The sequence below is a fragment of the Balaenoptera ricei genome, chromosome 16, assembly GCF_028023285.1.
Source record: "Balaenoptera ricei isolate mBalRic1 chromosome 16, mBalRic1.hap2, whole genome shotgun sequence".
NCBI classification, from domain to species: domain Eukaryota; kingdom Metazoa; phylum Chordata; class Mammalia; order Artiodactyla; family Balaenopteridae; genus Balaenoptera; species Balaenoptera ricei.
The window spans coordinates 20742309-20769971 of NC_082654.1; the positions used below are offsets into that span (position 1 = coordinate 20742309).

At 39.8% G+C, this 27663-nt stretch overlaps 1 long non-coding RNA gene across 2 annotated transcripts in view; it reads left to right on the forward strand.

Moving 5' to 3' along the window:
- The window catches only part of LOC132350506 (uncharacterized), a 608613-nt gene that overhangs the window by 26492 nt on the left and 554458 nt on the right, over positions 1–27663 (forward strand). For both annotated transcript variants that reach the window (XR_009497936.1, XR_009497937.1), the window contains exon 5: positions 11483–11621. This is a non-coding gene — a long non-coding RNA (uncharacterized LOC132350506). The remainder of the gene's footprint in view (positions 1–11482; positions 11622–27663) is intronic.

The following is a 27663-nucleotide window of genomic DNA, read 5'->3' on the forward strand; positions in this document are numbered from 1 at the left end:
ATATTCCTTGCAATAGGTGAGTCATACTAATACTAAAAAATTATTTGCTGCTTATTTGAAATTCAAATTTAACTGGGCATCATATCTTCTCATTAGCTAAATATGGCTATCCTAATTGTTGGTTATTCTTGTGCAGAGAGAGATGGTGAGACACGGCTGGGGTTTCTAGTGAAGTCACACTCCACAGGGCAAGCTTTAGACTTGAACTTAAATTGACCTCACAATGATGCAACTTTAATGGTGTTTTTAAAAGCCCTTAAAGTAAAATTTTAAAATTGTGCTACATGTATGGACAGATAGTGGAGCTGGAAGGGAATGATGATGACAGTGTATTCAGTGCTTGTTGGGGTCTAGAAAAATTTCTTTTAATTATTACTACTTATGTTAGGCAGAGGGGGAGGAAGATAAAAGCACATTATTTTAAATTTCATTTCCTGGATTGAAAAAATGGTATTAGAAGATATTCCCTCAGCAGCCACCCAGCATTGCATGTTTCCATAGAAGAGCTGCTTTGGTTTAAGGTACAACCTATTGGGGTATTTTAATCTGCTTAGAAGTTGCTGTTCATCATTTGTCCTTAGAGAATCTGCTTGTTCACTCTAAATCCCATCCACAAGTTGATGGGCTGAAGTGCAATATTTGTTGTTTACACTTATTCTCAATTTAAAAATTTTATTGGCTTTTGGGAGCAAACAGAAAGAACAGTTTATAGAAAAATGTAATTACGTAATGCTAAAGTATCTACAGAGATGGGTACATGCAACATGTTAAAACAGGACCTCTAAAAGACAGAATAAACAGAGCACACCCCAAAGCACCCTCACACAACTCTCACAAGCTTCACAGAGGGGGGTGGGGAGCAGAATAATAATAACAGCTCATGATAATACACCCTTATTTAATTTTCATGCTTTTGAAAGAATGCCAGGAGGGAATTATATTATTCCAACTTGATATTTGGGAAACCTGATGTGTAGAGTGGTCAAGTTAATTTCCCCAAAATGTTAGTAGTAACTTAGGCACTGAGCTGAAAGCTGTGGTTCTTCAGCTCTTTTGGGAGGTAGACTCTTTAAAAATAATTTCATAGCTATAGCTCTTCTTCCTGTAGCAGTGGGCATTGTGCAAGTTGGCAAATTTTTGCGGTTCATTTCGGTGGATTCTCAGATCCCTGAAGTCCTTGGAGTCTGTATTAAGGACCTTCCTCACCTGATAGTCATTTTCCAAACTATTCACTTTGTCAAGCTTCGGGGGGTGGTGATTTCAGAACCTACCTATGTGCTATTAAAAGTAAAAGGTTGAGAGGGAATTAAATTCATTTATTTTGTATAGGTGTTTGAAGGGCATTTGTAAAACGGCTTATGAACAACATCCCAACGATGACTGACATGGTTAAGCTCTTGATCTACAATGTCCAGAGTGTAAGTCTGGAATAAAACTGGAAACCATGTTGCTGATGTCTTGGTCTTGGTCTCCTGGATGCAGGGTGCTGGGTCCAGCAGTAGTTTTTGACAAAACCTTTCCCAGTCTACAGTGAATTAAAAAAAATAAGATCAAGGGAATTCTTTATAAAAATAACTACTCTGAAGTTATGTCCTTGTACTGGTTTTCTCTTCTTTTCTTTTTGGTAATAGACAGATATTTCTTTTTTAATGATATGGTCATGTTGCATAGCATGGCAGTGTCAGGAATCCAAACTCTGGTGCCAGATTCACAGCCTGGTTCTATCACTTACTAAGTGATTACACTGGACATTAGCCTCTTTTAATTTGAGGTTCCTTATCTGTAAAATGGGAATAATAATGGGACCCAGGTTAAAGGCTATTGTGCTTATAAAATAAGTTAATATATTTAAGACACTTAGAAAACTGTCTAAACATATTAAGTACTCAGGAAAAGCTAGCTAATAATTACAGTGTTTGAATATATATGCATATGTTTATAATCATAAAAAGATATGTAAGTATTCTTTAATGGCAAAATTGTTTGAAAACCTGGGTGGATCCCCCCAATTCTTTTTTATTTTTTTTAACATCTTTATTAGAGTATAATTGCTTTATAATGCTGTGTCAGTTTCTGCTATATAACAAAGTGAATCAGTTATACATATACATATGTCCCCATATCTCTTCCCTCTTGCATATCCCTCCCTCCCACCCTCCCTATCCCACCCCTCTAGGTGGTCACAAAGCACCGAGCTGATCTCCCTGTGCTATGTGGCTGCTTCCCACTAGCTATCTATTTTACGTTTGGTAGTGTATATATGTCCATGCCACTCTCTCACTTTGTCCCAGCTTAACCTTCACCCTCCCCATATCCTCAACTCCATTCTCTAGTAGGTCTGCATCTTTATTCCCGTCTTGCCCCTAGGTTCTTCTGACCATTTTCTTTCTTTCTTTCTTTCTTTTTTTTTTTTAAGATTCTATATATATGTGTTAGCATATGGTGTTTGTTTTTCTCTTTCTGACTTACTTCGCTCTGTATATCAGACTCTAACTCCATCCACCTCACTACAAATAACTCAGTTTCGTTCCTTTTTATGGCTGAGTAATATTCCATTGTATATATGTGCCACATCTCCTTTATCCATTCATCTGTCGATGGACACTTAGGTGCTTCCATGTCCTGGCTATTGTAAATAGAGCTGCAATAAACATTTTGGTACATGACTCTTTTTGAATTATGGTTTTCTCAGGGTATATGCCCAGTAGTGGGATTGCTGGGTCGTATGCTAGTTCTATTTTTAGTTTTTTAAGGAACCTCCATACTCTTCTCCATAGTGGCTGTATCAGTTTACATTCCTACCAACAGTGCAAGAGGTTCCCTTTTCTCCACACCCTCTCCAGCATTTATTGTTTCTAGATTTTTTGATGATGGCCATGCTGACCGGTGTGAGGTGATATCTCACTGTAGTTTTGATTTGCACTTCTCTAATGATTAATGATGTTGAGCATTCTTTCATGTGTTTGTTGGCAATCTGTATATCTTCTTTGGAGAAATGTCTATTTAGGTCTTCTGCCCATTTTTGGATTGGGTTGTTTGTTTTTTTGTTATTGAGCTGCATGAGTTGCTTGTATGTTTTGGAGATTAATCCTTTGTCAGTTGCTTCATTTGCAAATATTTTCTCCCATTCTGAGGGTTGTCTTTTCGTCTTGTTTACAGTTTCTTTGCTGTGCAAAAGCTTTGAAGTTTCATTAGGTCTCATTTGTTTATTTTTGTTTTTATTTCCATTTCTCTAGGAGGTGGGTCAAAAAGGATCTTGCTGTGATTTATGTCATAGAGTGTTCTGCCTATGTTTTCCTGTAAGGGTTTGATGGTGTCTGGCCTTACATTTAGGTCTTTAATCCATTTTGAGTTTTTTGTGTATGGTGTTAGGGAGTGTTCTAATTTCATTCTTTTACATGGAGCTGTCCAGTTTTCCCAGCACCACTTATTGAAGAGGCTGTCTTTTCTACACTGTATATTCTTGCCTCCTTTATCAAAGATAAAGTGACCATACGTGCGTGGGTTTATCTCTGGGCTTTCTATCCTGTTCCATTGATCTATATTTCTGTTTTTGTGCCAGTACCATACTGTCTTGATTACTGTAGCTTTGTAGTGTAGTCTGAAGTCAGGGAGTCTGATTCCTCCAGCTCCGTTTTTCTTTCTCAAGATTGCTTTGGCTATTCGGGGTCTTTTGTGTTTCCATACAAATTGTGAAATTTTTTGTTCTAGTTCTGTGAAAAATGCCAGTGGTAGTTTGATAGGGATTGCATTGAATCTGTAGATTGCTTTGGGTAGTAGGGTCATTTTCACAATGTTGATTCTTCCAATCCAAGAACATGGTATATCTCTCCATCTATTTGTATCATCTTTAATTTCTTTCATCAGTGTCTTATAGTTTTCTGCATACAGGTCTTTTGTCTCCTTAGGTAGGTTTATTCCTAGATATTTTATTCCTTTTGTTGCAATGGTAAATGGGAGTATTTTCTTCATTTCACTTTCATATTTTTCATCATTAGTGTATAGGAATGCAAGAGATTTCTGTGCATTAATTTTGTATCCTGCTACTTTACCAAATTCATTGATTAGGTCTAGTAGTTTTCAGGTGGCATCTTTAGGATCCTCTATGTATAGTATCATGGCATCTGCAAACAGTGACAACTTTACTTCTTCTTTTCCGATTTTGATTCTTTTTATTTCTTTTTCTTCTCTGATTGCTGTGGCTAATACTTCCACAACTATGTTGAATAATAGTGGTGATAGTGGACAACCTTGTCTTGTTCCTGATCTTAGTGGAAATGGTTTCAGTTTTTCACCATTGAGAACAATGTTGACTATGGGTTTGTCATATATGGCCTTTATAATGTTGAGGTAAGTTCCCTCTCTGCCTACTTTCTGGAGGGTTTTTATCATAAATGGGTGTTGAATTTTGTTGAAAACTTTTTCTGCATCTATTGAGATGATCATATGGTTTTTCTCTTTCTGTTTGTTAATATGGTGTATCACATTGATTGATTTGCATATATTGAAGAATTCTTGCATTCCTGGGATGAACCCCACTTAATCATGATGTATAATCTTTTTAATGTGGTGTTGGATTCTGTTTGCTAGTATTTTGTTGAGGATTTTTGCATCTATGTTCATCAGTGATATTGCCCTGTAGTTTTCTTTTTTGTGTGACATCTTTGTCTGGTTTGGGTATCAGGGTGATGGTGGACTCGTGGAATGAGTTTGGGAGTGTTCCTCCCTCTGCTATATTTTGGAAGAGTTTGAGAAGGATTGGTGTTAGCTTTTCTCTAAATGTTTGATAAAATTCGCCTGTGAAGCCATCTGGTCCTGAGCTTTTGTTTGTTGGAAGATTTTTAATCACAGTTTCAATTTCAGTGCTTGTGATTGGTCTATTTATGTTTTCTATTTCTTCCTGGTTCAATCTCGGAAGGTTGTGCTCTTCTAAGAATTTGTCCATTTCTTCCAGGTTGTCCATTTTATTGGCATATAGCTGTTTGTAGTAATCTCTCATGATCCTTTGTATTTCTGCAATGTCCATTTCTGCAATGTCCAATGTATTTCTGCAAAGTAACTTCTCCTTTTTCATTTCTAATTCTATTGATTTGCGTCTTCTTCCTTTTTTTCTTGGTGAGTCTGGCTAATGGTTTATCAATTCTGTTTATCTTCTCAAAGAACCAGCTTTTAGTTTTATTGATCTTTGCTATTGTTTCCTTCATTTCTTTTTCATTTATTTCTGATCTGATCTTTATGATTTCTTTCCTTCTGCTAACTTTGGGGTATTTTTGTTCTTCTTTCTCTAATTGCTTTAAGTGTAAGGTTAGGTTGTTTATTTGAAATGTTTCTTGTTTCCTGAGGTAGGGTTGTATTGCTATAAACTTCCCTCTTAGAACTGCTTTTGCTGCATCCCATAGGTTTTGAGTCATCGTGTTTTCATTGTCATTTGTTTCTAGGTATTTTTTGATTTCCTCTTTGATTTCTTCAGTGATCTCTTGGTTATTAAGTAGTGTATGGTTTAGCCTCCATGTGTTTGTATTTTTTACAGATTTTTTCCTGTAACTGATATCTAGTCTCACAGCGTTGTTGTTGGAAAAGATACTTGATATGATTTCAGTTTTCTTAAATTTACCGAGGCTTGATTTGTGACCCAAGATATGATCTATCCTGGAGAATGTTCCATGAGCACTTGAGAAGAAGGTGTATTCTGTTGTTTTTGGATGGACTGTCCTATAAATATCAATTAAGTCCAAGTTTTTAATGTATCATTTAAAGCTTGTGTTTCCTTATTTATTTTCATTTTGGATGATCTGTCCATTGGTGAAAGTGGGATGTTAAAGTCTCCTACTATGACTATGTTACTCTCAATTTCCCCTTTTATGGTTGTTAGCATATGCCTTATGTATTGAGGTGCTCCTATGTTGGGTGCATAAATATTTACAATTGTTATATCTTCTTCTTGGATTGATCCCTTGATCATTATGTAGTGTCCTTCTTTGTCTCTTGTAATAGTGTTTATTTTAAAATCTATTTTGTCTGATATGAGAATTGCTACTCCAACTTTCTTTTGATTTCCATTTGCATGGAATATCTTTTTCCATCCCCTCACTTTCAGTCTGTTTGTGTCCCTAGGTCTGAAGTGGATCTCTTGTAGACAGCATATATACAGGTCTTGTTTTTGTATCCATTCAGCCAGTCTATGTCTTTTGGTTGGAGCATTTAATCCATTTACATTTAAGGTAGTTATTGATATGTGTATTCCTATTACCATTTTCTTAATCGTTTAGGGTTTGTTATTGTAGGTCTTTTCCTTCTCTTGTGTTTCCTGCCTAGAGAAGTTCCTTTAGCATTTGTTGTAAAGCTGGTTTGGTCGTGCTGAATTCTCTTAGCTTTTGCTTGTCTGTAAAGGTTTTAATTTCTCCATTGAATTTGAATGAGATCCTTTCTGGGTAGAATAATCTTGGTTGTATATTTTTCCCTTTCATCACTTTAAATATGTCCTGCCACTCTGTTCTGGCTTGCAGAGTTTCTGCTGAAAGATTAGCTGTTAACCTTATTAGAATTCCCTTGTATATTATTTGTTATTTTTCTCTTGCTGCTTTTAATATTTTTTCTTTGTATTTAATTTTTGATAGTTTGATTAATATGTGTTTTGGCATGTTTCTCCTTGGATTTATCCTGTATGGGACTCTCTGCAGTTCCTGGACTTGATTGACTATTTCCTTTCCCATATTAGGGAAGTTTTCAATATAATCTCTTCAAATATTTTCTCAGTCCCTTTCTTTTTCTCTTCTTCTTCTGGGACCCCTATAATTCGAATGTTGGTGCGTTTAATGTTGTCCCAGAGGTCTCTGAGACTGTCCTCAATTCTTTTCATTCTTCTTTCTTTTTTCTGCTCTGCAGTAGTTATTTCCACGATTTTATCTTCCAGGTCACTTATCCGTTCTTCTGCTTCAGTTAGTCTGCTATTGATTCCTTTTAGAGAATTTTTAATTTCATTTCTTGTGTTGTTCATCTTGTTTGTTTGCTCTTTAGTTCGTCTAGGTCCTTGTTAAATGTTTCTTGTGTTTTCGCCATTCTATTTCCAAGATTTTGGATCATCTTTACTATCACTACCCTGAATTCTTTTTCAGGTAGACTGCCTATTTCCTCTTCGTTTATTTGGTCTGGTGGGTTTTTACCTTGCTCCTTCTGCTGTGTGTTTCTCTGTCTTCTCATTTTGCTTAACTTACTGTGTTTGGGGTCTCCTTTTTGCAGCCTGCAGGTTTATAATTCCCGCTGTTTTTAGTGTCTGTCCCCAGTGGCTAAGGTTGTTTCAGTGGGTTGTGCAAGCTTCCTGGTGGAGGGGACTAGTGCCTGTGTTCTGGTGGTTCAGGCTGTATCTTGTCTTTCTGGTGGGCAGGTCCGTGTCTGGTGGTGTGTTTTGGGGTGTCTGTGACCTTATTATGATTTTAGGCAGCCTCTCTGCTAATGGGTGGGATTGTGTTCCTGTCTTACTAGTTGTTTGGCATAGGGTGTCCAGCACTGTATCTTGCTGGTTGTTGAGTGGAGCTGGGTCTTAGCATTGAGATGGAGATCTCTTGGAAAGCTTTTGCCTTTTGATATTACGTGGAGCCGGGAGGTGTCTGGTGGACGAATGTCCTGAACTTGGCTCTCCCACCTCAGAGGCACAGGCCTGACACCCGGCTGGAGCACCAATACCCTGTCAGCCACACGGCTCAGAAGAAAAGGGAGAAAAAAAGAAAGAGGGAAAAAAATAAAATAAAGTTATTTAAAAAAATTAAAAATAATTATTGAACTAAAAAAATTAAAAAGCAATAAAAAAAGAAAAAAGAAAGAAAGAAAGAAAGAAGAGAGCAACAAACCCTAAAAACAAATCACCAATGATATTAAGCTCTAAAAACTATACTAAAAAAAAAATGGGGCTTCCCTGGTGGCGCAGTGGTTGGGAGTCTGCCTGCCAATGCAGGGGAAATGGGTTCGAGCCCTAGTCTTGTAGGATCCCACGTGCCGTGGAACGGCTGGGCCCGTGGGCCATAGTTACTGAGCCCGCGCATCTGGAGCCTGTGCTCCGCAACAGGAGAGGCCGTGATAGCGAGGGACCCGCGCACCGCGATGAGGAGTGGCCCCCACTTGCTGCAACTGGAGGGGGCCCTCGCACAGAGACGAGGACCCAACATAGCCATAAATAAATAAATAAACAAATACTTACAAAAAATGTACAGACAGAACCCTAGGACAAATGGTAAAAGCAAAGCTATACAGACAAAATCACACAAAGAAGCATACACATACACACTCACAAAAAGAGAAAAAGGAAAAAAAAATTATATCGTTGCTCCCAAAGGCCACCACCTCAATTTTGGGATGATTCATTGTCTATTCAGGTATTCCACAGATACAGGGTACATCAAGTTGACTGTGAAGATTTAATCTGCTGTTCCTGATGCTGCAGGGAGAGATTTTCCTTTCTCTTCTTTGTTTGCCCAGCTCCTGGGGTTCAGCTCTGGATTTGGCCCTAACTCTGCATGTAGGTCACCTGAGGGCATCTTTTACCCGCCCAGACAGGACAGTGTTAAAGGAGCAGCTGATTCGGGGACTCTGGCTCACTCAGGCCGGGGGGAGGGAGGGGTATGGAATGTGGGGCGAGCCTGTGGCGGCAGAGGCCAGCATGATGTTGCAACAACCTGAGCCTCGCCGTGTGTTTTCCCTGGGAAGTTGTTCCTGGATCACGGGACCCTGGCAGTGGCGGGCTGCACAGGCTCCCGGGAGGGCAGGTGTGGATAGTGACCTGTGCTTGCACACAGGCTTCTTGGTGGCTGCGGCAGCAGCCTTAGCATTTCATGCCTGTCTCTGGGGTCCGTGCTGATAGCCGCAGCTTGCACCCATCTCTGGAGCTCGTTTAGGCTGTGCTCTGAATCCCGTCTCCTCGCGCACCCTGAAACAATGGTCTCTTGCCTCTTAGGCAGGTCCAGACTCCCTCCCGGCTAGCTGTGGCTCACTAGCCCCCTTCAGGCTGTGTTCATGCAGCCAACCCCAGTCGTCTCCCTGGGGTCTGACCTCTGAAGCCCAAGCCTCAGCTCCCAGCCCCCGCCCGCCCCAGCGGGCGAGCAGACAAGCGTCTCAGGCTGGTGAGTGCTGGTCGGCGCCGATCCTCTGTTCGGGAATCTCTCCGCTTTGCCCTCCGCACCCCTGTGGCTGCGCTGTCCTTCGTGTCTCTGAAGCTTCCCCCCTGTCACCCCCGCCCCTCTCCGCCAGTGAAGAGTGAAGGGGCTTCCTAGCACGTGCAAACTTTTCCTCCTTCACACTCCCTCCCAGTGGTGCAGGTCCCGTCCCTATTCTTTTGTCTCTGTTTTTTCTTTTTTCTTTTGCCCTACCCAGGTACATGGGGAGTTTCTTGCCCTTTGGGAAGTCTGAGGTCTTCTGCCAGCGTTTAGTAGATGTTCTGTAGGAGTTGTTCCACATGTAGATGTATTTCTGATGTATTTGTGGGGAGGAAGGTGATCTCCACCTCTTACTTCTCTGCCATCTTGATGGTCTCCCCCCTCCCCAAATATTTTTAAATATTTTTTTGACCTGATACATGGATGGGCCAGGAGGTTTTTAAAAAAAAAAAAAAGAAAGAAAGACAAAGTTTCAGAGTAGGGAAGGAGTAAAACTAAAATATTTGAAAACACAAATGAAATTATTGTGACTTTTCCCTGTAGTGACATATGCTATATCATTTTAGGATTATTATAACATGTGTTGGGGAAAAACAAATTGGAACAGTTATGTTCAAATGGTTCCAGCGTCTGTTGGTTATTTCAGCCTCTACCTCTGAAAACTATTAGCAGGAAAAATTAGTCTTGTGGTATAATTTACATGAAATAGTCCCTCACACACACCTGGGAATCACCACTTAGAACATAGATTAGATTATTTCCCTTAGTATATGATGTATCTCTTTCATCATTGCCTCTAGGACCCTAATAGAGAGAAATCTAAATAGTGTCAACATGGTAAAGGAAAACCTGTTAATATGTAGATATAGTTCTGTTTAGTCATTAAATTTGAGTTCATTGGAAGAGCCACAATATGTTAAGTGTTGTCAAAATTGTATTACAAGGCTGATCAACATCCATATGGAGTTTTGTGATTCTGTAAGTATGTAAGTAATGCCGACTGCTCTTGAATACCATAAGTACACAAGAAGATTGAGGAAAAGATGATGGGAGAAGATGGATTGTTCAATTTATTTCTCAATTAAAGCTGACACTTTGGGTAGAGAAATCTGTAGCTCACAGGTTTTTTTATGGTTCATGTTTCAGCTGTGTTTATTGTTTTAATAAGTAAATATATTATCTCATTAAGGCAGCATTTTCATAACTATAACAACACGTTTCTCATATCCACTCACAACATGTATGCCCCAAATGGAACCCCAAGAAAAAGATTTATTAAATCCAATAGAGTTGAAAGATAGGCCTTGTGGGGTGGAGTCTGTAGGTGTCATTGAGGTCACAGCAAAAAGGAAAGTGTCTTTTATGCAGGAGCTAAAATTGTTGCAAAGATTTTTTAATTTTGTTTTCCTGAGTCCTTCTAATAATAAAGCTATTTAGAAATGTGTGGTGGTTTCCCAGCAACAAATGTGTATGACAAACTACCTTCCAGACTGTAGATGAATAATATGTTTAGTACATCCCATTTGGACACTCTGTACAACTCATAGTGCCATAGCAGCTGAGGAGGAGAGATCTGAGCCAACCTCTTGTGCTGTAATCAAAGTCTTAAAAGCTCCAGCCTCTGGATTAGAGAAACGTGGCCCTGATTCTCAAGCAAACAGCTACCCTGGTTAAGTTCTAACAACAGCTCCATTAGTATGGGTGCTGGTGGACACAGATTGGGTCAGTCAATCAATTAGCATGTATTTATCGAACACCTACTATTTCCCCTAGCTTGTTAGCTGTATGGCGTTGGTGAAGAGTCCAAAATGAAAAGGATATTGATTCTAAGCAAAGTAGGAAGGAAAGAAGTGTCACTGTCCACATATAACAGGCTGCGAATAGAAAATTTGAATCTGTTCTGTTTAAAAGTATTTCAAAGAAAGCAAGAAAGACTTAGTTTAGTTAAATGATAGGATTTTGGGTGCTAGATTTTAAAGCTGCTTTGCTTGCAAGTGAGGAACTGTGTGTGAGGTAAGAATGCACAAAAGGTTTCAGTGTATGTACTGGCTCATTTTCCATGTGACTTCTCTTTGTGACAACTGCCATTTATTGAACACTTACTAAATTCATTGTCTTACTTTGAACCTGTGTGATGAGACACGTTAGCCTCATTGTTTAAAGAAGTAGGAAGAATTAAGCCATTTACTTGAGGATACTTAGCAAGTAAACGAATAATTGGAAATTGCACCCAGATCTGACTCCAAAACTTATGTCAGATTTAGATATTTGGATAATCTAATTGCTGGATTTCAATGGTTTGAACACGGCTTTCCGCTCATTTGTGTCTGTTCCAGGAATGTCTGTTCTACTCCGTCTGTGCACGGCCTGTTTTCACACATCCCTATTGTCTCTCAGCGTTTGAAGAAAAGCAGCCAGTTACTGCAATGTGTGACCATTTACCACTAATGACGCTGGTGGCTCTTTGAATGGAAGGTAGGCGCTGCCATTGATTTATGAAACTCTAAAGTTGCAGTTCCTCGTGCACTAAGATCAGGTCCCGGCTGCCGTGTGACGAGGCAATAGCACAACTCGGGACTTGCTTGCCTCTACTGCGGCAAGTCCTTCCTTCAGTCAGGGGTGAGGCAAGGTGGCAAATCCAGTTTGGACTCATCACAGGGGCTGTGAGGTGGCTCCTAACCCCCTCTCTGCAGCAATGCTGGAGTAAAACGTGGGGGAACATGTTTTATTCTAACAGGAACCAGGATTCCATTTAGGGAGGGAAAGACATACATGGAAAATCAAGTGTTTGGTGCCAAGTGTGGGACCCAGGGTCTTCAGAAATAAGGTCCAAGTGCTGCTGCTTTGACATAGAGAGGACCTGGAGGCTCTAGGCCGGAACAAAAGAAGAAATAGGAGAGATTAGAGGGGTGAATGGATTTTGGATGGGGTCCTGAGTGATGAGATTGCCAAAAAGTTCTTTTTTTTTTTTTTTAATCCAAGAATGGGTGAAGCTAGAAAAGAAGAAAGATTGAAAAATGGAAAGTGCATTCAAATTAGAGATGGAAGGCCCATATTTACAAAGCAACCATTCTTTCCCACCTCCCCAGCCTCAAGCTTTCTTGTTGGTAGAAGCTAAGTTTTGTTTGGGTGTTTACCATCTCTTGGACTCTAGGGACATGAACTCCAAAAAGTTCTTTAGAGAGGAAAAATAGACCATTTTGTTCACTCTGTGATGTGGGATGTGATATTCACTCTTATGAAGTCATGCCTATTTCATGAGAGTTGGGAATATGGGTGGAAGGTGGATGAGAAATCAATGAAGGGACTGAATTTTAAGTCTGGGTCAATGTGATGAGCAACAAGAACCCTGAATGAGGAATCTGGAGCCCAAGAGGCAGAGGAGGCCACAGGAGCAGCAGTGCCTAGATATTCTCAGAAATATCAAGGAGGGCTTTAGACTCCTGAAAGTCTCAATTTTTGGACTCTTGCAAGTGCCAGTTGATGTGCAGAGAGAATATCCTCTTACTCCAAGATCCTCAGAAGTACAGCCTGTATAAGCCCTGGGCTCAGAGCTCAACTTGTTGGTGAGTTTGCCTAGTTCATCATTGCCTGGCTCTCTGCTCAGTGAGCGATTGGGTGAGTGATAGTGGCGGAAGGCAGGACTGGTTGGAGGACAGTGAGGGGCTGCATAGGTTCCTTTGAAGATGCCCTGGTGGTATTGGTAGGGCAATACCACCCTTTGTAGGCAGTGTCTTAGTCGATTCAGGCTGCTCTGACAAAGTATCATTGACCAAGGTGGCTTATAAATAGCAGAATTTTATTTCTCACAGTCTTGGAGGCTGAAAGTCCAAGATCAGAGTGCCAGCATTGTCGAGCTCTGGTGAGAGCCCTTTTCCACGTGTCAGACTGCCGACGTCTCGTTCTGTCCTCACATATCAGAGATCAGAGGAAGCAAGCTATCTTGTGACTATTATAAGGGCACTAATTCCATTCATGAGGGCTATACCCTCATGAGTTAATCTAATCCTAATTACCTCCCCAAGACCCAAACTCCTAATACCATCACATTGGGGAGTAGGGTTTCAATACATGAATTTTGGGGGACACAAATATTCAGTCCATAACACGCACTAATTGGCAAGATAAATGAGGAAACAGTCTCAGGAATTTGCATACCTAGCTTAGGTCACAGGCTTAAGTCACACAGATTGCAACAGAGAATGGATTTCACGCTGTTGTTATTTCCCTGCAATGGTTGCATTTCTTAAAAATGTTTGTGTCTGAGACATCTGCTGGCATAAAACGACCCACCTCAACCAAGAACAGGAGGTCCAGACCCAGTTTCCCTGTTATATCCCACCTCTACTTATCCATCATAGCACTTGTCAGAATCTAGAAAGCTGTGGTGTTTCTGTAGTTATTTGGTAATGTCTATTTTTCCTGTTAGATTTCCATGTTCCATAAAGGCAACGCTGGGTCTGCATTTATCTCTATTATATTCCAAATGCTGTTCTTGTCACTTAATGACTATGTGCTGGATGACTGAAATGAAGGGAACCCCATAATCTGAATGAGTGGCTGATGGAAATGACATGAATTATTTCTAAGGGTAGCAGGGTCATGCTTTACAGTTTACAATGTGCTTGACTACACTTGATCATCTCATGCTCCCTCTTGACTTTGGCAGAAAAGATTGGAATGATGACATGTTGGTTCAGAAAGGGAATATCATTACAGGTTTAACCTGCAAATCAAATGATAAGTAAACCTGCCTGAACTAATTAATTGAGATGTGAGGAGTGTCATTAGTTAAGGAGTGGGATTAAGATCTGAGGGCTGGAGATGATGAAGAAACAGTGTTTTACTAAGCGTAAGGTACAATGCCAAGAACCACAAACATGAAGATTTGCAAGAATAGTAAAATTAGCTCATTTTGGAAATCTGTCCACTTGAATCAGGTAACAGCCAGTCTACTGAGCCCTAGACCTGTGAATCAGTGAACCAGTTCCAGTGAAGAGACCAAAACAAAAGGAACTTAAAAACTACATACAGGGCCATGAGCTGCAGTAGTCCCACCCTCCTTTTTTACTCTTCAAAGGACTGTTGGCACCTCCCACAAATTTTCCCACTTATTGTCTTAGATCAGTGAAATGGACATACTATCTGCTTCCTGTGGTTGCTGGGAGAATCTCTTCTCATTTAATCAATTCTCTCTGCATAATTGTATCAATACCCATTGTGTCTTCTACCATAGCTATGCAGATACTCCAAGATACCAGTATCTTTCTGGAAAGTACAATGAGATCATTATGTTGCACATTTTCACTTACAGTTTTGTGACCAGCAGGTATGAGTATTAAAAACAAAGAAATAAAGTGGCCTCTAGGCATGCTGTAATGCTTCTCACTTTTTCCAAGCCTTGGGTTTTCAAGTGCTGGGAGTCTGTGAATGCAACCTAGTTTTTATTTCTGCAAGTCACACAATTGATTTTTTTTTTTTTTAATTTTAAGTTATTTCATTTTCTTTCTTTTTTTTTTTTTAAAGACAGTGAAATAGAGAGAAAGTCTTTTTATTTATTTATTTATTTATTTATTTATTTATTTATTTATTTATGGCTGTGTTGGGTCTTCGTTTCTGTGTGAGGGCCCTCTCCAGCTGTGGCAAGTGGGGGCCACTCTTCATCGCGGTGCACGGGCCTCTCACTATCGCGGCCTCTCTTGTTGCGGAGCACAGGCTCCAGACGCGCAGGCTTAGTAATTGTGGCTCACAGGCCTAGTTGCTCCGTGGCATGTGGGATCCTCCCAGACCAGGGGCTCGAACCGGTGTCCCCTGCATTGGCAGGCAGATTCTCAACCACTGCACCACCAGGGATGCCCCCACACAATTGAATTTTGAGTGTGATTTTTAGTGAAATAGGATTCTTTTAGGGATGTATAGAGATTAAAGATCTTTTCTTTTTCCATCAATCGAGCTAAGGGTTTAAAGCCTTGAGCTGGTCACTTGTTTCTACATGCTCTCCAGCACAGAAGATATCCTACCCCATATGCATCAGGAGCAGACACTTGGTTACAAAAGTGTGTTTAGATACTTTATCACGATTAACCACAGATGACAATTTAATTAGTCATGATGCACAGCATGCTAAGAATTACTGCGTTCTCTTTTCCCATTGACAAGGAGCTCAGCATATTTTTCAAGGCCAGGGATACAATGAAACCAATCCATGAATCTCATTTAGTGGTTTTGTAGCCTGGAACTATGTTTGGTACCAATATAGTATCAGACTCAGGGTCCAGTTAGGAACATAGAAATCATATTAAATATGGCAACAGAAAGAATTTACTATATTGAACTGGATAAAGAGGTGTTAGAGCATGAAAAGATTAAAATAGAACACTAAGGTACAACAGAGTTATACATCTAAGGCTTGAAGCATGAGGAAAAGGGGTTGGAATTTCCAGAATCTGGAAACTTAGAGAAGATGCCCTGGAGAAATGAGACTCAAAGCTCTGAAAAGGGGGTGCCATGCAGCTGCAGCTAATAGCACAGGAGCTTAGAGGAGGGGTATTGGAGAGCTAGACTCCAAACTCTGAAGAGAAGGAGATGCTTGGCTACTCTTGGTACCTCAGGAGAGCAGAGGTTGAACACCACAGAGTTTGGGTCCAGATCCCTGGGAATGGCCAACTCCCAGTAAGTGTTAGTCCCTCTGAAGGAACACAGTGATGTTGGTTCCTAGAGGACCAAAATTATTGGAGACTGGGGCTAACTGCGACCCATTGCTGGAGTGAAATTGGAGTGATGCTGGCAGGAAGAGCAGGAAAACAGGAAGGGACCAGCCTTTTCCTTTTCTTCCTGCCTTCCAGTTTCAATCTAGCACCCCATATTGGTGGAACTTAACAGGAAGCCATCTGAAAAGATGAGAAATAGAGTTTTCACGATTCCAACCACATCATTGCAAAGAAGAGTATAGATGGGTTGATTTAGATATGAGTGATATAGCTTAAAATAAACTTAATGTAGCTGTTAAGTAATATTTGCATATAAAATTAAAAAGTATTCAGTTCAAGCTCAGGAAAAGGCATAAAGAATGAGTAAGGTTGGGGTGTAGGAAAGAGAAAGAATGACCATAAAATATTAATATACTATATTTATCTGTAAGATACAGGCAAATGTTATATGTCAGAAAATGTTTAATACTCTATGAACCTAATTAAGGAAAATCTGTGTGTGTGTATGTCTGTGTGTCTAGGCTTTTACCTCTTTCAATAATTAGGACTTGAGTTTAAATAGAGAATTCATCCTGTGGTTACCTTAAATGACTTATATCCCTGATTTTTTGAAAATCACTTTTATTGAGTTAAGTGCACTCTACTGTAATACAGCAAATCATCATATAAAGAAGATATCAAATCCAACAGACATAAAGCATAAAACATAAACTATGAGGTAATGAGAGCTTATTGAGAAATCCTTATGACAGCTTTTCCTTTTTTAGAAGGATTCATTATTTATAATAAAACGGTGTATTAGAACCCAAATGTAATAAGCCTTTCAATTTGTCTTTGCAAGAATAAGAGAGGAGAGGTATTTGAAATTTCTAGCATGAAGTGTTTTTCCATTTAGAGTGTAGGAGCATCAAAAAAATTCTGATAAAGGTAAAAGTTTTTTGCATAATCAGTGGTTCCATTCTCTCTGTACAGAAAATGGAAGGAAACAGAGAAGTCTTGCTTGAGTTAAGTGTTGTATATCATCAGTGTCTCTGAAATCAAGTGAAAGGTGGTAGAGGGTCATTTTGGACATGATTTAAGGAAGATGAATGGAAGCAAGGAATGAGGAAAGCTAGGCTTGAGGGTTTTTTAAAAAAAATAATTAATTAATTTATTTTTGGCTGTGTTGGGTCTTCGTTTCTGTGCGAGGGCTTTCTCTAGTTGCGGCAAGCGGGGCCACTGTTCATCGCGGTGCGTGGGCCTCTCACTATCGCGGCCTCTCTTGTTGCGGAGCACAGGCTCCAGACGCGCAGGCTCAGCAGTTGTGGCTCACGGGCCCAGTTGCTCCGCGGCATGTGGGATCTTCCCAGACCAGGGCTCGAACCGGTGTCCCCTGCATTGGTAGGCAGGCTCTCAACCACTGCGCCACCAGGGAAGCCCTAGGCTTGAGTTTTAACTGAAAACTGACAGAACCAATTCTGAGTATTGCTCAAGTTGTGGAGTCTGGTGATAAATAGCTGCTCCTATTATTGCCACGTAATCCTGAGTAGTCAGGAGAAAGGGCCATTGAAGTTGTCTGGATGTAAAAGCGAAGCATTTTGCAAATGATCTTTTGTAGACTGAAAGTTTTCTGCTAGAACATTTGGAGGCTATGCATATCTTTTAAAATTCAGCCCGTCAAGAGAGTTCTCTGAATGATGATAAAGGTCAGGGCATCCTGACAAGACATAACAGAGAAAGCAAAACAACCTTCTCTTTAAGAGAACTGAACTTTAAAACTGCAGTAGTTTTTTGAGGTTAAATAGCATATTCTTAATCCTGGAGATAGTGATCTTTCTAGAAAGAGCAAAGTGGCCAAAATAGTGAGAATCTCTTCTGAAATTCTAGATGGAAAGATGGGAAATGAGCCCCACTTTGTGTTTGTCATTCTTGGAAAGTTGGAAAAATTGGCAGATTCAAAAACAAACAAACAAGCAAAAGGGAGTCCTTCATATTTTTATCTTGACTTTAGTGTAAGTACTTCTCAGATTGGCCCTAAATGCCAATTTCTTGGTGGCAAGATTTTTTTAAAGTTAATTTTAATTGGACTATAGTTAATTTACAATGTTGTGTTAGTTTCTACTGTACAGCAAAGTAAAATCAGTTACATATATATATATATATCCACTCTTTTTAAAATCCTATTCCCATATAGGTCATTACAGAGTATTGAGTAGAATTCCCTGTGCTATACAGTAGGTTCTTATTAGTTATCTATTTTATTATAGTAGTGTGTATATGTCATGCACACTACTATATATAAGATTTTCTTTAAACAAACAAATCAGCAGTTGGCACTTTTCTGCCCATTTACGATTCATTGAGAAAGAATGGATGTGAAACCACACAAAGGAGCTAAAATCAAGGTCACCTGCTGATGGTGTGATTTGGGGCTTGGATGCATCACACACATCACACTTATTTGGATCCAGAGTCCTCAGTGGGCGCCTGGTTTATGAGCTGTCATGTTGATCAGAGCTCAGCTGCCAAAATATAACTTCCAACTACTGATTTGGAAGTCAGTTGAGTGAGTAACCTCCATCACACCAAAAAACGCCAATGCCCCGGCAACCTTCCTGTCTATGAATGCACATCTTCTGGATGCTGACATTCTGTAGCCTCCCATGAGCAGCTCACAGGCACTGAAAGCTGGCAGTGGACAAGACTCTGACTCTGTGGATTCTGAATCAGTGAGGCACAACCCCTGCCCTCAAGATGTTCATGGTCTTCTGAGAGGAGGCAGAAGACTGTATAATGAAGGAAGAGCTAATATGAAGGTGTCCTCAGGTGATGGGGGAGCACAGTGGAAAACTGAGGAGGGGGTGGGATGGCGGAAGGCAAGTCAGAGAGTATTCTTGAAGAGGTGTGGTCTGAGTCTTGAAATATGAATAGGGACTTATGAGGCAGACAAATGGGGAAGGAATAAGATTAATATGAAGAGTCATCACGTGTGAGTGCTTATTATATTCCAGGCACCTGCAAAGTGATTTGAGAACAGTACTGTATTTAAAATTTTAACTTCATTATGAGATAGACCTTATTATCCCCATTTTATGGATTAAAAAAATGGAAATTCAGGGTGTAAGTGGCAAGCAGATCATTTAAACTTTTTCTGTGAAAAGCCAGGTGATAAATATTTTTAGCTTTGGGGGTCATATGGCCTCTGACAATTACTTAGTTCTGCCATTGTGGCATGAAAGCAGTCCTGGAACAATATGTAAATGAGTGAATGGTGTTGTGCTCAAATAAAACTTTATTTACAAAAACAGGCAGGAGACCAGATTTGGCAGGGCTACAAGTAGAAGTGCCCAACAGAATATGTGGGTCTGGGATACTGATGAGAGATAAAATGGAGTTTGCTAGAGATAGTGCCGTCTTTGACTTTAGCTATGTTTCTTTATTGGAGATACTGGGGAGGGAATCTAATCACTAGTTGGATTTCCAGCTTAGATACCATAAATATTTCCTGTGTATTTTCTAAAGGCTCAGTAATGTGCTATGATAATAGAGCTTATTATTATTTTATATTATGATAGTGATGATACATGAGAAAGTGAACAATGGGTACTTCTTCAATATTCAAGCTGTGCTGAGAGTGCCACAAGAATTCAGAGGAAAAAAATCACAAGAAAATAAGATGTGAGACATTTTTAGGATTTTAAATTATATATGAATTTATAAGCCCATGAAGTTTTATGTATTATTATGCATATAAATATTTTTGAAGTACATATTCATTATTCTGGGTTTGAGTTAGTCCATGAAGAGAAAGAATGGCATTTGTAGTTGTCTAATTAGGGGTAATTAGGAAGCTGTTTGCTGGAATTTAAAACTATCGTCACTTAGCAAGAGCAATAACCATTCAGAGTCCTGTTGGCACCGCTTGTTTCCAGAATTTGCTTTCACATCTCTGGGCCTGGTTGATGAGAGTCATGAAGGTAAATGAAACATACATAGTCCCTGCAGTCCTGGGGCTTATAGACTAGTGATGGAGGTAGAATTAGCAAATTACCATGGCATTAAATGTACACTCATAAATTGTTATGTATATTACAAAGGGAAATGGTTTTATGAGAGCTTGTAAAGTGGGGATTTCACCCAGTGAAAGGTTAGGGAGTCAGGAAGGCTCACATCAATCGGAGAAGCAGGGACATTCAGTGGAGCCAGCTCAGTAATCACCTGTGCCTCAAAGAAAGACTCTTCAAGGTGTCATCCTTCCCTTGCAGCTGATGATGCAAACCATGAATGGGGGAGAGGAAGGTACGTTACCAGGGCTTCATCTGCAACCAACTCTAATGCCAACTGCCTGATCTTCTCTTCTTGTGTTAGCAGTGGTAGGAATTCATTGTATCTTTGGGATACAATGATAATATATCAGACCATATAATATAATCAGATAATATATCAGACCATATATTAGTTTTTAGAAATACGCAGTATTTTCTGCTTTGCTTAGCCTACACTGACTAACAGAAACCTTAATAGCTTCAGAACATTTCCTCAAAGTGAAAACCGAGGAAAATTCATATTACATGAGTTGACTCTGAGAACTCTCCTCCTATTAAAGTTACTAGACATTTTTCATAATGGGCCTTTCATTTCCCTCAGTGTGAGCTGCAGAAATCAGGCCCATTTTAGTATAAATCCTATCAGTATGGCAACAATGTTGTAAAACAAAAATTATAGAAAGAAAAAAATTTTTTCTCTGTTTTGAAATTTGCTCTATAAGTATGTTTGAGTTTTAGACATATGTGCAATAGATCAGAAGAGACAGTTTTTCTAAATGTACTTTTCTTTTCTTATGTTTACTATTCTTTCATTTTTTGGGTTGAGTTACATCCCCCCCAAATTCACATGTTGAAATCCTAACCCCTAGTACCTCAGATTTGGAGACAGGATCTTTAATGAGGTAATTAACTTAAAATGAGGTCATAAGGGTGGGTCCTAATCCAGTATGACTGGTGCCCTTATAAGAAGAGGAAATCTGGACACGGAGAGTTACAGAGAGAAGACCACGTGAAGACGTAGGGAGAGACAGCCATCTACAAGCTAAGAGAGAGAAGCCTCAGAAGAAACCAACCCTGCCAATGCCTTGATCTCAGACTTCTAGCCTCCAGAACTGTGAGAAAAGTAATTTCTGTTGTCACCCAGACTATGGTACTTTGTTATGACATCTCTAGCAAACTAATGCATTCCATAAGAAACAAACAATTTAAGACTAACCCCAAATTAGAAGGAAAATGAATTTAGAAGCTCACTTTGCCTAGCTTGTAGTTTTGCACTCGTGTCTTTCCTGGGCGCAAACACCCTTTCTTCTGCATATAGTGAACAGAAACATTTCTCATAAAATGATTGTTTTTGCTTTGCTCTCAGTATGTGACACTTTGTAATTGGATTTATTTATCCCTCCATTTACTCTGGACATAACCTAGAATAGGACATGTATCACATCCTATATTTATAATATTGGAGAAGTCAACCTAAAGGGCTGCATTTCAGGAAAGAAACATGGTGACCACAAAACAAACTAATACTTTCCATATAAAATAAAGAATCACATGTGTAAGAATGAGCAGAACTGCTCTGAGGAGAAACCGTAGGCATCTCCAATTCAGTATGCCAATCTAGACTTACGCTGGTTATTCAACATCTTTCTGAAAGCTGAGGCTATTTCAGAATAGGGGAGTCTGGGTTCCCAGAGGATTACCTCAGGCGTCCCTCAAATACTGAATTGCCCCATGTTAAAAGTAGAATTCAGTTTATGAACACCAAATGGTCTCTGACTTTGCAGGAATGTGACTGATAACTCTTGTGTAAAGTGAAACCCCACACTGTGAGGATTGGGTGGTTGTAGTGGCCGAATGGGGTCTCATCTCCAAGAAAATTGCCATAAATTTGTAAGCACAATTTTACCTACAGCCCTTTCTGGTGTGAGGATGCTAAGATGTAGCCTGGGAGGGTTTCTTCCAATCACCCCCCTGGGGTCATCCTTTTAAAGCTGGTGCTCCACCTGTAATGGCTCTGGACAGCAGTAGAATCAGTGCGCCTGACCAATATAGTCAAAGGTAGCCCTGGGGTCCAGAAAGACCCTGACACCAACAAGAATGTGTTTGAGACTTTTAGTGCTTAAATTTTCCTTGTCTGTCATTCCCTGAAAATGATGAAGGAAGCTGCTCATCAAACGTTGGGCCATCTTCAGATGGGGTCATTGTCCCTCTGCAGAGGTCAGGGGTGAGGGAGGTACCCTCACAGTCTGGCCTGCCATTGCTTAAGAGGGTTAAATTTGAGGTTAAATCCTGTGTAACTGACACTTCATCTTATTTCTAATAGTATGAAAGAAGTACCAAAAAACGTTCCTTTTGAGTCTCCAGGGGAAGTCTGACTTCATTTAATACTGTGATTTAAAAAACACATCTTGCCTTTTCTGCTTTATCGGCAGTCTCTCCAGTTTGATTCAATACCATATTTATTTAAGGCTGCCACATGCTGTTCTTATGGGTCATGCAGAATGTAAGGACTCTGGGTGGTCCAGGAGCCTCTGACTTTGCCCTAGTTTCATTAATACGTGTGACCCGGGGCAGGGCTGGCTTCTGGACTGTGCACAGGGCTCCACACTCAGAGAGAAGCCCTCAGTCTTGGAGTTTAATGCTCTGCAATTGCTGTGTGAAATTTTTAATAATTTTATCTTTAACTCTATGTTTCATAAGTGAAATCTGATGGGACAATGGAGCATACACTGGGGTCTGGGAGCCTTGTTCATAGGCTGTGCTGTCTGTGTCTCCTGGACATGTTGTCAGCCCTCTCCCTTGTCCCTCTGCAGTGACAGCTGACACCCTCCATCCCCAGCAGAGGCCTGGGCATGGGCACAGGTCTGCATTCAACCTGCAAATATCCACATGTCCAACATTAAGCAGCAAATAAAAAATACCACAACAGGTGGAGAAAAAGACCATGGAAGGAAGGAGAAATATTTTCTCCTGCTTTTTGAACAAGGGACCCACATTTTTATTTTGCACAGGGCCCTGCAAATTATATAGCTGGTCCTGACCCAAGGCCATTCCCTCCAGCAATAAATAAATTACATGTGTTCCTTTGATGTTTTCTTCAAACTAAAGCCTCAGTAGTTGTCTCTACTCTGACATAATGGGCTTTGTGTCTGCAGCCTTCTCTGTTCCTTCTACATTCCTTGACCCAGTTCAGCAAAACTGCTTTGTGTCTGACTTGAGAGCCACAGTCCACTGTTGTTGTCCCCAAGGAATTTGTAGTGCATGTGGGAAGAAGAAACACAAATTTAGGAATTAGAGAAAAATAGGGTAAGCTGGGATGAAATGAGACAGTGGCATGGACATATATACCTTACCAAATGTAAAATAGATAGCTAGTGGGAAGCAGCTGCATAGCACAGGGAGATCAGCTCGGTGCTTTGTGACCACCTAGAGAGGTGGGCTAGGGAGGGTGGGAGGGAGACGCAAGAGGGAGGAGATATGGGGATATATGTATATGTATAGCTGATTCACTTTGTTATACAGCAGAAACTAACACACCATTGTAAAGCAATTATACTCCAATAAAAAAAAAAAAGAAAATTTAAATTAAGGTAATGAGAAAAAAAATGAGAAGTCTTAGAATAAAAGCAGCTGAGTTGAAACCAGGCTCACCACAGGGATAATACACTCTGGGCCATTTGGTGTCTCTAATCCTCAGTTTCCTAACCTGAAAAAAAATTAGAACAAAGACAAGATTGCCTTATAGGGTTTAATGAAGGTAAAATGCTTCTATGGATATGAAACTGTTGTGTATTCTTAGCATCCCACAATTATAGAAAAATATGCGAACTGTTTCTAAAGTGCATGGTATAAGAGTAACATATTCAGTAGAGGAAAGCAGTAGAGTTGCCAGTGAAGTTAAAATTTGGGCAGATACTAACCAGAGGTTCATTTTTCTCTCTCTCATTGTTGGGGGTCAACAATTTTCTCACATTTTCCTCCATTAATGCTGTTCCTTCAAGTTTTCCAAACCATAGAGCAACTGGGGTAAGCACTGAGCATCCTCAAATGAGAATCAGCTGTGCACTTTCTACACTCTGAATCCCCAGAAAGATGCAGTTATAAGACTCAGTTATAGGAAACTGTACCTTGGGCACTTGAAGAACTAATCAAGTTAGTTTGGAAATTTGGGAGTTAGATGAAATGGAAAGTAGTATTGATTTCCTCTATCCAAGCTTCTTGAGTGTGAAAACATGCTTAAATGATTAATCAGCAAATGGATTGGGTCCTTCCAGTGGGCAGGATTTGTACAGGGTGTTAATATCGTTCAAGGACAAGGATAGACATCTCTTCGATTTAGCCAGCAGTCTTTTATGCTGGAAGTCATTCAGCTCAGCAAAGATAGAGCTAGGACAGGGACCCAGGCCTCTTGGTTTACAATTATTCAATAAATCCAACAAATTTTACTGATCAACACTGTTAATTCTGAGGAGGCACTGGAGAGCTTGGCAGGATTTGGCCCTGCCATCATGGATCTCTCACTGGGGAGGAGGTTTACATTAATCAAGAAATTATACATATAAATTAAATTATACCACTCGGAGGTATATTGCCTCATGAGATCACAAAGCAGAAGATAATAACTTTGGGAGGTTGGGTGACTCTGAGCGGTGACATGGGAGCCAGGATCTGGAGGCTGGAGACAAAAACAGTGGCTAGATTATTCAGCCACTGAATAATCATGAATCATGTTAGTTTTTACTTTAAGCTGGGAAAATGAGAATAACATCAGTTTTTCTTTTTTAAAAAATTCTTTCGTTTTAATATTGACCTGGACATGATAAGTATGGAATTCCTTTGAGACATCATGTGGGGATGTCAGTGGGACACTTGGGTAAGGGAGCCCACAGCTTAGAGGGGAGGCAGGTGAGTCACCTGCATATAGACGGCAGTTGAAGGCATGGGAGTGATGTCTTCCTTCAGGGAGAGTGCAAAGCATGAGGAAAGAAGAACACTTAGGGATGATCATCACCGCATTTAATTATTGAATTTAGAGGCAGACAGATCTAAAATGGAATCTGATAAAGAGTGCCAAGAGAAAAAAAAAAAAAGAAAAGATAGAAAATGCAATGTGGGTCTTGGAAACCACGGAACAGAATGTTCTGAGAAGTAGAGTTGGTCATACTGGAATATTCTTTTGATGGGTCAGGTTAGAGGATGATGAAAATATATCCCCTTTTTTTAATTTAAAAATATTTTATCGCTAAAAAATGCTAAAACAATGATGGTAATGATATCAAAGATCACTGATCACAGATCACCATAACAAATATAATAATAATGGAAAATTTTGAAATATTGTGAGAGTTACCAAAATGTGACACAGAGACACGAAGTGAGCAAACGATGTTGGAAAAATGGTGCCTATAGTCTTGCTCAACACAGGGTTGCCACAAACCTTCTAATTTGTAAAAAACATAGTATCTGCTAAGCACAATGAAGGGAAGCACAGTAAAATGAAGTATGCCTGTATCTTCTAATTGTTATATATCCCTTGGTTTAGTGACATGGAGATTGTTGATGACTTTGGGGAGGGAGTTAGGGTGCAGTGATAGAGTGCTATCGTGAGTGATCTGAGAAGTGATGAAGAGGTGTGGAAGGGAAAAACTCTCTTGAAAAGTTTTGACCGTGAAGAGATGGGGTGAGAGAGGGGGTAGCCGGATGAATCTCCCACTATGGTAAGCATCTTCACTTCTGACTCTGAGATTCTAGATTTCTACTCCTGTATTCGCTGCTTCACAAAAACACACAGGGTTAGACTTCAGGTTGTTAGAGACATCTAGGGGTTCAGCTCAGAGCATCGTCTCTGGTCCTAAAAAGCCAGTGAAATCCCATATATACCATCTCATGAAATAAGCCCCCCCATATCCTTATGTGTCACAGTTAGATTGCTGTTGGAAGGGTTTCAAAGAGGAAAAGATAAAATTCCACAACCCACATAGGGCTTTATTTTTATAAACAAAAGTAGAGCTCTGGGAAATATCTTAATATAAACAATTGATGTTTTTGTTAATACAGCTGCATTCAAAAGTAATAGATTCACTCCCTTCTATGGAAAGTGATGAGAACAGTTCTGTCCTGCTAATAGCCTGTTTAATAACTAAAGATGTTTATTTCTTAGCATTAACTCACTGCTCCTGACATTAGGAAAAACAAAGCCTGTCTAAAATATATACTTATTTATGATTCTTCCAAACCCGTGTTCTCTAAGGCTTCTTTTATTTTTATTGAGTGAGCTCTATGTCAGTGAAATGTTGTAGTCATCTGTCCCTTTCTGGAAGCAGTAATTTAGCAACCTGTGAATGAAGTTCACAGGTTGCTGATAAGTGTAGATCAGCAGCTAATGCTAGGGATACAAATGGGGCCCCCTGATCAGGCTGAGAACACACTCTTCAGTATGTCTTGGGTAAGGAAATAAAAGTAGAGACTTTTCAAGGAAAAGTGTTTATGGATGTTGAATACACTGCAGAGGGACACTTGTTACGGTAGTAGAGTTAATTTAATAAATAATCTTAAATTGATTAAAGCCTCTATCAGCTGCTGCACAATTATGATGTCATATGCTGCACTATTGGTTTTGCAAACTTGTCTCACTATCACTTATCACTGCAACAACTCTGTGAATTGGATAAATTGTTCAGTTTCCCTGAACTTCAGCAACATGGAAATAATGATGATGACTAAGTTCATAAAGCCAATTTAAAGTGGGAAAAACAAATTTAGAGATTAGGTCCAGACTTCTACTTTCAGTTAAGATAGAGTAGCCAGAACCTACTTATTCTCTGACCTGAAATGACCATACATACCAGGCAACATGGAACAATTGGATATCCACATGCAAAAACATCAATGTATACAATTCCAATGTCTTTCTAGAATGTGACTTTCTAGAGGTTTCTAAAGGGCAAACTTAAATGGATGAAGAGATGTCTGGTGAAAGTGTGGCCAGACTTAATTCAGAGAGAGTTTAAGACTAAAATAAAGGTGGGGGTTATAATTACACAATAGAATATAAATAATCTATAACACTTGAAAAAGTGGAAACGATAGAGTAAAATTTGGAAGAGAAGGAGAAGAAAAAATCGAAGGTAGTATAGAAACTAAAAGGCTTTTTTTTTTAGATTGGCAAATCAAGTAATAGAGCTATAATATAAGCATACTTAAATGTTTAAGTGTAATTACCCTGTTGTCAAGCCCCACAGATTCCCCCTGTGATTCCTGTAAGACCTGAGTGGACCCCCTGGGAAATGTCCAGCAACATTTGGAGAGCTGGATGTCTACCTTGGGGTCCCTTTTTCCCATCAGAGAAACTGTAGGCCCAGGGGACCCTCTTGGTGTGTTGCCATGCCAGCCCGGGGGAAGGGCAAAGTGGTCAGTGTGTAGCTGCTCCTTTACCCTTCTAATGCCATCCTTCTCAGTATCCATGGTCCGGGGTTCCTTCAGTATCACCCTCAGCATCTGGGATTTCCACAGTAGTGTCTTGTCTATGGATAGTTGCTAGTTGGTCTTCTTGTGAAGGGGACTGAAGTTGGGAATGGCCTATGTCACCATCTTGCTGATGTCACTTCTTTGGATAACAATTTTCAACTCAGTACACTTTAGGAAAATGTGGGGCTTAATTCAAAAAATATGAATCAGGCATATGTCTGTTGCCAATAAACATATATGTGTTTGTGCTTGTATGAATATAAATCTTGTTTTGTTCAAAAACAAGCAAACACTCCAAAAATCACATAATCCACT